The sequence below is a fragment of the Papaver somniferum genome, chromosome 2 (genome assembly GCF_003573695.1).
Source record: "Papaver somniferum cultivar HN1 chromosome 2, ASM357369v1, whole genome shotgun sequence".
Taxonomy (NCBI): Eukaryota; Viridiplantae; Streptophyta; class Magnoliopsida; order Ranunculales; family Papaveraceae; genus Papaver; species Papaver somniferum.
This window is the reverse complement of record NC_039359.1, coordinates 18,031,626-18,042,129: the sequence shown is the minus strand read 5'-3', so window position 1 is coordinate 18,042,129 and position 10,504 is coordinate 18,031,626.

Genomic DNA, 10,504 nt, shown 5'->3' with positions numbered 1-10,504 from the left:
GGCTCTTCACTTCCTAAAAAACCGGCGACTTATTTTTCCCCATCTACAGAGATGTAGTTGAAGCAGTTAATGTGTATCTTTGTGAAGGAATCTCTTCCTCAAGAGTAAAGAAAGTGAAGTCTACAATCGATGGAGAAGGTTCTTCCCCTAACCGTCTCTTATCTGTTTGTCATTTTGATAATGATTTTAGAGGCATGGTTAAAGATTTCATCAAAAAGAGAAATGATTTAAAATCTCAAATAGTTTCATCTTTGGAAAAGATAACTCACTATGAACAAATGTTGTCTCTAACCAAGAACACCTTGTGTGAACTAAAAAGAGAACTTAGTGAGTTAACTGACATTTCTGAAGACCTAGAGGAATTGAATGATCCCATAATCAATAGTCATTTGAATAATGATAAGGAATTCTCAGTAGATGCTCTGAGAAAGCCCTATAATGTCTAGTAAAACTTCTTAAGAGAATTTTTATTCTTGTTTTTGTTTAAGAAGGACAACTAGGGTTTGGAATATCCATTATTGTGAGTACACATAGCTATGTCCAACGTTTTCATCTTCATGTTTTTATATTTACTTGTTTAAATTCTAATGTTGGTTTGGAAGATGATTTTTACAGCATTAATCTTTATGGTTTTATATATTGCAATATGTTATGGGATATGCGTGTTTGCGTCCGTGAACTATTATTGTCCCATACAATGTCAAAAGTTATCTCGTTTATATGTCGATATGCATGTATTGATACAAGATCGATGAACTTTTGACAAACAAAAGTTAAGCCTATTATGTCAATCCATTGATGGAAGATAGGTTAAAATCTTTTGTTTACGAGGATTATGTCTATTCTATGTCGTTATGCAAATAGTGATGAAGATATAATGAATCCTTGTATATTCCGCAGTATTGATCTTTCCCTGATCCATATTTTATGTGTACACTGTGCGGCTCCATAAGTCTTCTTGTGTGAGCATTTCCAACTAAACTAATCATAGATTCGTTTGTGGTTATTTTGGTTGTGTATTCTGATTAAATTAATCATGGGTTCTCTTGTGGTTAGTATAATTAATAAATTTTTGATACAAAATCATTTTTTGGTTTTTGGTGTCCAAAGAAATCCTTCTTTTCTTGTAAAAGTAAGGTCGCTCTTGTTGTTATTTCGGGAATGATATCAAATGGGGGAGAGTTCTTTTGAAGTTGCGCTTAATTTTCATATCTTTGTGGGGAGTGCGACTATGGAAGTTTGAGGAGTTATCTTGTATCTTTATAAACTCCATGATGAATGCATTTAGCTTCGACTATATGATTGCATCTAAACAAGTTGGTATGTGCTTTTCTTTGGTATTGAAGTGTCTCCATGAAAATTTCATTAGGATCCCGTTTTCGTACCTTTGCCAATTTTATTGACACAAAGGGGGAGAACTAATATGTAGTTTACACTACAAATACATATGGTTTTCGGATCATTATGTAAGGGGGAGTGGTTTTTGTGTTGATACGAAGTATTGACTAAGGGGGAGTGATACATATCACCATAATATTGTTGTCGAAGTTGTGATATAAGAACTTTGATACTGTGTAATAATACTATGATACAATATGACAATGATCGAGAGCTTTTGTTTTCTCATTGTTATGGCTACGGAACTTTAACAACTATGATGTTGAATTGAACATTTATGGAATCATGGGAGTACTTGAAAAAGACGAATTTTTAAAGTAACGTTGAAGAACCAAGGAGATCAAGCATGTGGACGAGAAGTTACAAAGTTTTATTTATTTTGTAATCCATATGTATTGATAGTTTTTCCACTAAAATTGACAAAGGGGAAGATTGTTAGAGCATTGCTCGGTCGAACTCGCATGCGTTGCTATCTCAAGCATGTTTGTCAAGCTTAGTTTTCAAAACTATATGTCTTGTTTTCTAGACTACTTATAGCTAAGTCTAGGTTTAGGACAAATTAGTGTAGTTGAGCTCCAGATTCCATGGCGATCATCTTACGAAGACGAAGAACTACTCGAGGAACCAGTGGAACTTCATCCGACTAAAGGTATGTGGAGACTTGAACTTATCTATCACTCAAAAGTCTATCTCTCTATCTTCTACTCTTGAGACAAAGTCGTATAAGTATGATAGTTTTCATACATAACATTTGCTATTTCGTGCCGAGTTTACTCGCCTATATTTTTCTTGAAATACGTGTTGGTAAGCTTTCTCTTTAACCACTTTTCATCTTTATCCGTGACGAATGTCATGATGACCTTTCAATCTTGAAAATATCTTTGATGATGATAGTCGTGAATAACGATTGTTATAACATTATAGAAGAATGTTTCAATGATTGAAATGTAGAGTTGAGATTATGTAACCAACTATGGATATAAGCATATATAGTGTGTTCGCACATTAGTGTATAAATCCATGTGCCGGAAACCAATTGTGTGCACTTGTGCATGCGACATTGGTAAAGGAGACAGGTTGGGTATGCGTACTGGGGGAAGTTTTCTAACCGAAAATTTCTGCTGGAGTTTGTAGTTTACAAACTGTAAAACCAGTCACATTAGGTATGCGTACCCGTACGTGTACTCACAAAAGTTTTCGAACCGAAAATTTCTATTGAGTTTCCAAACTGAAATCCGGTTAGCTAAGGTACACGTACCCGTACGCGTACCCAACCTGGTTATTTCTCAAATCGGAAGTTCATGAACTTAAAGCAATAAATCAATAAGGAATGCAATATTTGCAAACCATGGCTATATTTTTCATGAATTGATTCAAGTGAATCAAACCGATTTTGTTTCAATTGTGTCTATGAATAAAGACCTAAGCAATTGAACAACTCTATCAACTAGTTATTATGAGTCATTTTGAACTAGTTATGTGAAGAAGATGAATATGGTTAATATGGAAGTACTCATATGGATAACCATTGGTTAACTATTTGTGAACCAACTAAGTGTAAACGTTTAGGTACAGTTACTCAAACCTAAATGAAGTACATTTCATTTGTGTGTGACAAGCTAAGTTTCGATCTAACAGTTGAAAGATATTATCTTAGAGAAATCAGGTTTTTCATCAAACGGTGAATATTGAATGCTTTGTTACCAAGGTAACTTAGATTGCAAACCCTGATTTGAAAACTATATAAAGGAGACATCTAGCAACTAAAAAAACTAATCCCCACACCTCATGTGTGATACTAGTTAGTTTGCTATAGTCGATTCTCCTTTAACCTTAGGTTTCTTCCGGAGACCCTGTAGGTTAAAGACTGAAATACTTCATTGGGATTATGAAGCCAGACGAAACTACTTCTCTTGTAGTTGAGCGATCTGATCTTGCCATTTTCTATCGAACGAGTTCAATTGAATAATTGACTTGAGATTATATCTCCGATAGGGCAAGATAAAAATAAATCACAAACATCTTCGTCTCATCATTTGCGATTCCGCAACATCTTGTTTCGCTACCATACGATTAAGATTGTTGTAAGGTGATTGATAATACTAGGTTGTTCTTCGGGAATATAAGTCCGGATTATCAATTGGTTCATGTTCACCTTGATTTATCAAAAGACGGAACAAAAAATCTTAGGTCTATCTGTGGGAGACAGATTTACCTATCATAGACTTTTCTGTGTGATACAGATTTGTTTATTGAAGTCTTCGACTTTAGGTCATAGCAACTCTTGGTTGTGGGTGAGATCATCTAAGGGAATCAAGTGCGTAGTATCCTGCTGGGATCAGAGACGTAAGGAGAGCAACTGTACCTTGAATCAGTATGATATTGATTAGGGTTCAACTACAGTCCAGACCGAAGTTAGTTTGTAGTAGGCTAATGTCTGTAGCGGCTTAATACACTGGACTAGGTCCCAAGGTTTTTCTGCATTTGTGGTTTCCTCGGTAACAAAATTTCTGGTGTTTGTGTTATTTCTATTCCATATTATATTTTGTTATATAATTGAAATATCACAGGTTGTTCGTTAAGATCAATCAATTAGAATATCCAACCTTTGGTTGTTGATTTAAATTGATTGACACTTGGATGTTGGTCTTTGGTACCATCAAAGTTATTATCCTTGTATTTGATAAAGACTCGCAGATTTCTATTTACTTGAGTAAAGATCAAATCAAGTGAGAGAGATATTAACTCCTCGATATACTTTTCTCTAGATTGAGTCTGGCTGTCTAGTTGATTCTCTAGAAAGTATATTGGAGTTAGTCCATACAGATTGCTAATTGAAATATTGGATGTGGTTGTTATACCCCCGCTTTTTCAAGTGGCACTTTATTCACTGTCACCCAAGGAACATATTGGTGAGAGGGGATAAGAGCACTAGTTTCATTCACATATTATAACTCAAGCTGCAAATGCAAGTCAGAAGTGTCAGATACATAATTAAGCTTGATCTCATAACCTGAGACCCAATTCGGAAGCGTCAAATTTTTTTAAATAAGACTTTTGTATCAGTGACACCCAGTGGAAAGAAATGCAACACGAGAACAGATTTATACCTTTAGTCCTAACCCACTGCTAATACAGTTCATAATAGATCTCACGCTGAACTCTTTTTTTCTAAGACAAGAAAACCATTGACTAGAATTTCCCTTTAAAATCAAGTCCTCCACACATGAAATATGAATGCATCTCATGCATCAAAAATTCATCGAATCATATCAAAAGGTAAGCCAAATGAAAACTACCATTTTTTATATGTAATTCACCGATTGAGAAATTAAAACTAGTCTTACCACATCGGGCCATACATGAACTGCACATGCTTCCACTTGATTCAGCAAGCAATCTTCTGGTCCATGCTGAAAACATTCCAACTATAGCATTCCCATATGGAACGAGTTTGAGATCCATAATGTCAGTGATTCCGCTTGTGAATATCTTTGGAAAGTTATTCACTATGAAATTTGTACACCTAGAACATAATGTTTCATAATAGAGAGCCAGAGAAACTTTTGTAGATTTACTGCTAGGTACTGATGTCACAACTGCAGCAACTGAAGACAAATTTTGAATACTCCATATAGTAATAAACTTCATATAAAAATAAAAATTTACGGTCCTTACTTGGGCCAGCTATATTTAAGAATAAACTCCATATTGGAATAAGTCATAGTTTTTTCTGGTCACATCTTAAGTTACCTACCGCCATATAAGAATAATTGATATCATATAATATAAATATATAACACTTGTCATAAATCAAAGTTTAAGATGAAGAGATTCTTATAACATTATTACAAGTTCGTTTGCTTCAAAATGAATTTTTGCGCACAACTTAATACGAATATCTTCATACTCATTTGATTTTAGTTATCAATTTTCGTTGTGATAATTGTGATGTATGTGAATTTTTTTTTTACAAATTTTATATATACATAAATATAAAAATAAAATCCTCATTTAAATAGTTTTTGTGTATACTTTTTGCGTTTTCTATGCATATGCATGAATATGCCTAAATACACATATGAAAAAAAAATTCTTTTGATTTGTTCAAGTCAAACCTCCATATAAGATTTTTTTTTTTTTGTGATCCATAAGTGTTTGAGGGTGAAAATGGTTTCTGCTGATTTTGGTAATTTCGGGTGTGTGGGTGAGAAACGAATTTAAACCCTAAACAATGTACTGCAAGGGAGTACTTTAGATTCGAGAGATCAATCTGTACAAATCCGGCCTAAACCAAGAAATGGCCGTCCCATACTTGCTTCGGTCACAAAGTGAAGGAGAAGGGTTGGTTTTGGGGAGGGAAGCGAAGAAAGTGTTGAGACCAGAATAGTTGATTCTGGAAGAGTAATTGTTTCACGACTTGTATCAGAAAGTGGGAAGCTAACAGATGGAAAGCTAGCAAATTTTTTCTGAGTGTTGTATCCTCCTGACCTGAACTTGTCTTTTGGTGGAAATAGGTAATGCCTATTTATACAATTCGAAGTGAAACGTACTCTGGTCTTATTAAGAAATGGAAAACGGTTGAGTAAATGGGATGAGGTGGTAACCGGTAACGCTTGGAATTGATGTTCCATAAAAGAAAGCGTTATACCATTACTCCCTGTACTTACTAACTGCCTCATCCTTATGACACTTTCTTATAACGAGCGTAGTGTATGCCGCACGCTGTAAACCGCCAAACCAATACCCAATGAGCATCCCCCAATTTGTGACATGTGTTGATGTCTCGAGTGTTTTCGTGGAAAATATGTAGCATGTTGTTGTCGTCTGGCAAGTTGAGCTTGGGAGACTTGCCGGCTCGGTGGTGACCTTCAACGGTCAAGATTTTGCATCTTAAGAGGAAGTTAGCCGTTGATTATTGCAACCTTTCGTTTGGTAGCCAGTGGCATGAAATTATTTTCAGTATGGCTTTAATATGGCCCAGTTTAGGCGCGGCCAAAAGTTAGGGTTTTGGCTTTGTTTAGGCGCGACCAAACTAGGGCCAAAGGTTTCCATGTGTTAGCTGGTTACCTTAGACGTCTAAGATATGTATCTTAGATGAAAAAGTGGTCGTTGATTGTTGCAGGCCTTCGTCTTGATAGCCGCATAGGGAAGGCCGGCATGGTATGGTGCGGCAAGGTGGTTGGCATGCCATTGACACATGTGGCATGGCATGCCTTGGCGCGGTTTGGCGTGGCCAAAACTAGGATTTTGGGCCAAAGGTTACCATGTGCTGTTTGGTGACCTTGGACGGCTAAGATTTGCATATAGGATGGAAGGGGGCCGTTGATCGTTGCACGCCTTCGTTTTGGTAGCCCCGTGGGGAAGGCCGGCATGGTATGGCGCGACAAGGTGGTTGGCATGCCATTGGCACATGTGGCATGGCATGCCATGGCGCGGTTTGGCGTGGCCAAAACTAGGGTTTTGGGCCAAAGGTTACCATGCGTTGTTTAGCGACCTTGGACGGCTAGGATTTGCATCCAGGATGGAAGGGTGACCGTTGATCGTCGCACGCTTTCGTTTTGGTAACTGCATGGGGAAGGCCGACATGGTATGGCACGGCAAGGTGGTTGGCATGCCATTGGCACATGTGGCATGGAATGCCTTGGCGCGGTTTGGCATGGCCAAAACTAGGGTTTTGGTCCAAAGGTTACCATGCGTTGTTTGGCGACCTTGGACGGCTAGGATTTGCATCTAGGATGGAAGGGTGCCCGTTGATCGTCGCACGCCTTCGTTTTGGTAGCCGCGTGGGGGATGTCGGTATGATATGGCGCGGCAAGGTGGTTGGCATGCTATTGGCACATGTGTCATGGCATGCCTTGGCACGGTTTGGCGTGGCCAAAACTAGGGTTTTGGGCCAAAGGTTACCATGCGGTTGTTTGGCGACCTTGGACGGCTAGGATTTTCATCCAGGATGGAAGGGTCGCCGTTGATCATCGCAAGCCTTCGTTTTGGTAGTTTCATGGGGAAGGCCGCCATGGTATGGCGTGGCAAGGTGGTTCGCATGCCATTGGCACATGTGGCATGGCATGCCTTGGCGCGGTTTGGTGTGGCCAAAACTAGGGTTTTGGGCCAAAGGTTACCATGTGTTGTTTGGCGACCTTGGACGGCTAGGATTTGCATCTAGGATGGAAGGATGGTCGTTGATCGTCGCACGCCTTCATTTTGGTAGCTGCATAGGGAATGCCGGCATGGTATGGCGCGTCAAGGTGGTTGGCATGCCATTGGCACATGTGGCATGGCATGCCTTGGCGCGGTTTGGCATGGCCAAAACTAGGGTTTTTGGCCAAAGGTTACCATGCATTGTTTGGCGACCTTGGACGGCTAGGATTTGCATCCAAGATGGAAGGGTGGCCATTGATCATCGCAAGCCTTCGTTTTGGTAGCTGCATGGGGAAGGCCGACATGGTATGGAGCGGCAAGGTGGTTGGCATGCCATTGACACATGTGGCATGACATGCCTTGGTGTGGCCAAAACTAGGGTTTTGGGAAAAAGGTTACCATGCGTTGTTTGGCGATCTTGGACGGCTAGGATTTTCATCTAGGATGGAAGGGTGGCCGTTGATCGTCGCACGCCTTCGTTTTGGCAGCCGCATGGGGAATGTCGGCATGGTATGGCGCGACAAGGTGGTTGGCATGCCATTGGCACATGTGGCATGGCATGCCTTGGCGCGGTTTGGCGTGGCCAAAACTAGGTTTTTGGGCCAAAGGTTACCATGCGTTGTTTGGCGACCTTGGACGTCTAGGATTTGCATCCAAGATGGAAGGGTGGCCATTGATCATCGCAAGCCTTCGTTTTGGTAGCCGCATGGGGAAGGCCGACATGGTATGGAGTGGCAAGGTGGTTGGCAGCCATTGGCACATGTGGCATGGCATGCCTTGGCGTGGCCAAAACTAGGGTTTGGGGCCAAAGGTTACCATGCGTTGTTTGGCGACCTTGGACGGCTAGGATTTGCATCTAGGATGGAAAAGTGGTCGTTGATCATCGCACGCCTTCGTTTTGGTAGCCGCATAGGGAAGGCCGACATGGTGGGGCCAACTCCAATGGCGCGGATGGCTTGGAACGTTGGGGCCAAGGAAAGGTGTGGTTGGCTTGGCATGGTGGGGCCAAGGGTTTGGCATGCCATTGGCGCATGGTGCGGCTAGCATGGTTGGGGCCAAGGTAAGGTGCAGTTGGATTGGCATGGTGGAGCCAAGGTTTTGGCATGCCATTGGCGTATAGTGCGGCTAGCATGGTTGGCATTAGAGCTGGAAAACGGGCGGGACGGGTCTGGCTTGTGACCAACCCGCGGGTTACGGGTTAATACAAGCCTGAGCTCGCGGGTTGAAATTCTTCACGGGTGGTCATTTATCCCACCCGCGCCCGTCCCGGGTAAAACTCGCGGGTTCACAGGTACTCACGGGTTAACTGGTTTTTGTTGAGTCAACTCGCCAAAAACCTATTTCTGGGCTATTTCCGGCCACATTCAGTCCATCTCAATTTCACAAGAAAACTCTAAACTGCTCATTCAATTCCAAGCCATACCATTACTATTATTTCAATTTCACAAGCAAAACTGTTGAATACGAATACCTGGAACAAGTAAATCATGGATCTGAACTAAAAACTGAACAACATGACCAAATCAAACAGAACTTGTATATATAATCATCACCAATTACAATCATACAATAAACTAAAACATGTGAAATTTAAACAAATCCACCCAAATTACATCTCAAAACCTTAATCAAACCAACTAGAATCAGACCTAACTCCTAAGTCTAGATTTCTTTGAATTGTTTCCTTTCATTCCAATTGAAACAGGTGCAGGTGCACAACCAACAGTTGCAGAGACATTCTCGGAATCTACCATCTCAACATCATTATCCTCACCCTCACTACTCATAACATCATTATAATGTTCTTGCACACTTGACATCCTGGATAAAGACAAAATTATGCTAAACAAAATTACAAATACAACTGAAGAGCAACATTGTAAGTTTGTAACCAAATGACTTAAATCAGTTTGTTCATTCTAAATTACAATTTACCAACCAAGAAACCCTAGTGATTGCAAATAAACAAAAACCCAAACTCCATTCATGAAATTAAGCAAATAAATTGATAGAATTTCATCTAACAACCCAATAATATAACATCAAATTTCATCTTCTTACCTAGCCACAGTCCCTTCTTAATTTCATCAAATTAAGTACAAAACTAAACTCCAAACAATCAATTTTTACACCTGCAAATAATCTTTCTATCTATGCAAGTATGCAACTAAATCATAAAAAATCATGATAAAAAGAAGAAGAACATCAATACCAATCAATTCATCCTATACAAATCAATTCATGTTATACAGATCAAGATCGAAGACCTAGAAAGCAGACGGAGAAGACGAAAGAATTGGGTCTGTGAACTGAGGCTGCCGCTGCGGACGGAGAAGACGAAATAATTAGGGTATTTTCTGTTTTTATACCCATGGCAGGAGAGGAGACACGTATAGTAAATGGGAGGGACACGCGACAGAAGTGAATGTGCGGGTTAATGGGTTAACCCGTTGTTTTACGGTCCGGGCCGGGTTAACCCGTTTCTTGACGGGCCACCATTTCTCCAACCCGAACCCGGCTTGTTTAGAAACTAGCCGAGCCGGGTTCGGGTTTTCACGGGACGGGCACGGGTAAACCCGCGGGTTTCAGCTCGGTTGCCAGCTCTAGTTGGCATGCCTTGGCGCGGTAGACGTGGCTGGCATGGTTTTCCATTGGAACAGTGGTGCGGCTGGCATGGTTGGCATGCCTTGGCGCGGAGGTGTGGCTGGCATGGTTTGCTATTGGCACAGTGGTGCGGCTGGCATGGTTGGCATCCCTTGGTGCGGAGATGTGGCTGGCATGGTTTGCCATTGGCACAGTGGTGCGACTGGTATGGTTGGCATGCCTTGGCACGGAGATGTGGCTGGCATGGTTTGCCATTGGCACAGTGGTGCGGCTGGCGGGGTTGGCATGCCTTGGCGCGGAGATGTGGCTGGCATGGTTTTCCATTGTACAGTGGTGCGACTGGCATGGTTGGCATGCCTTG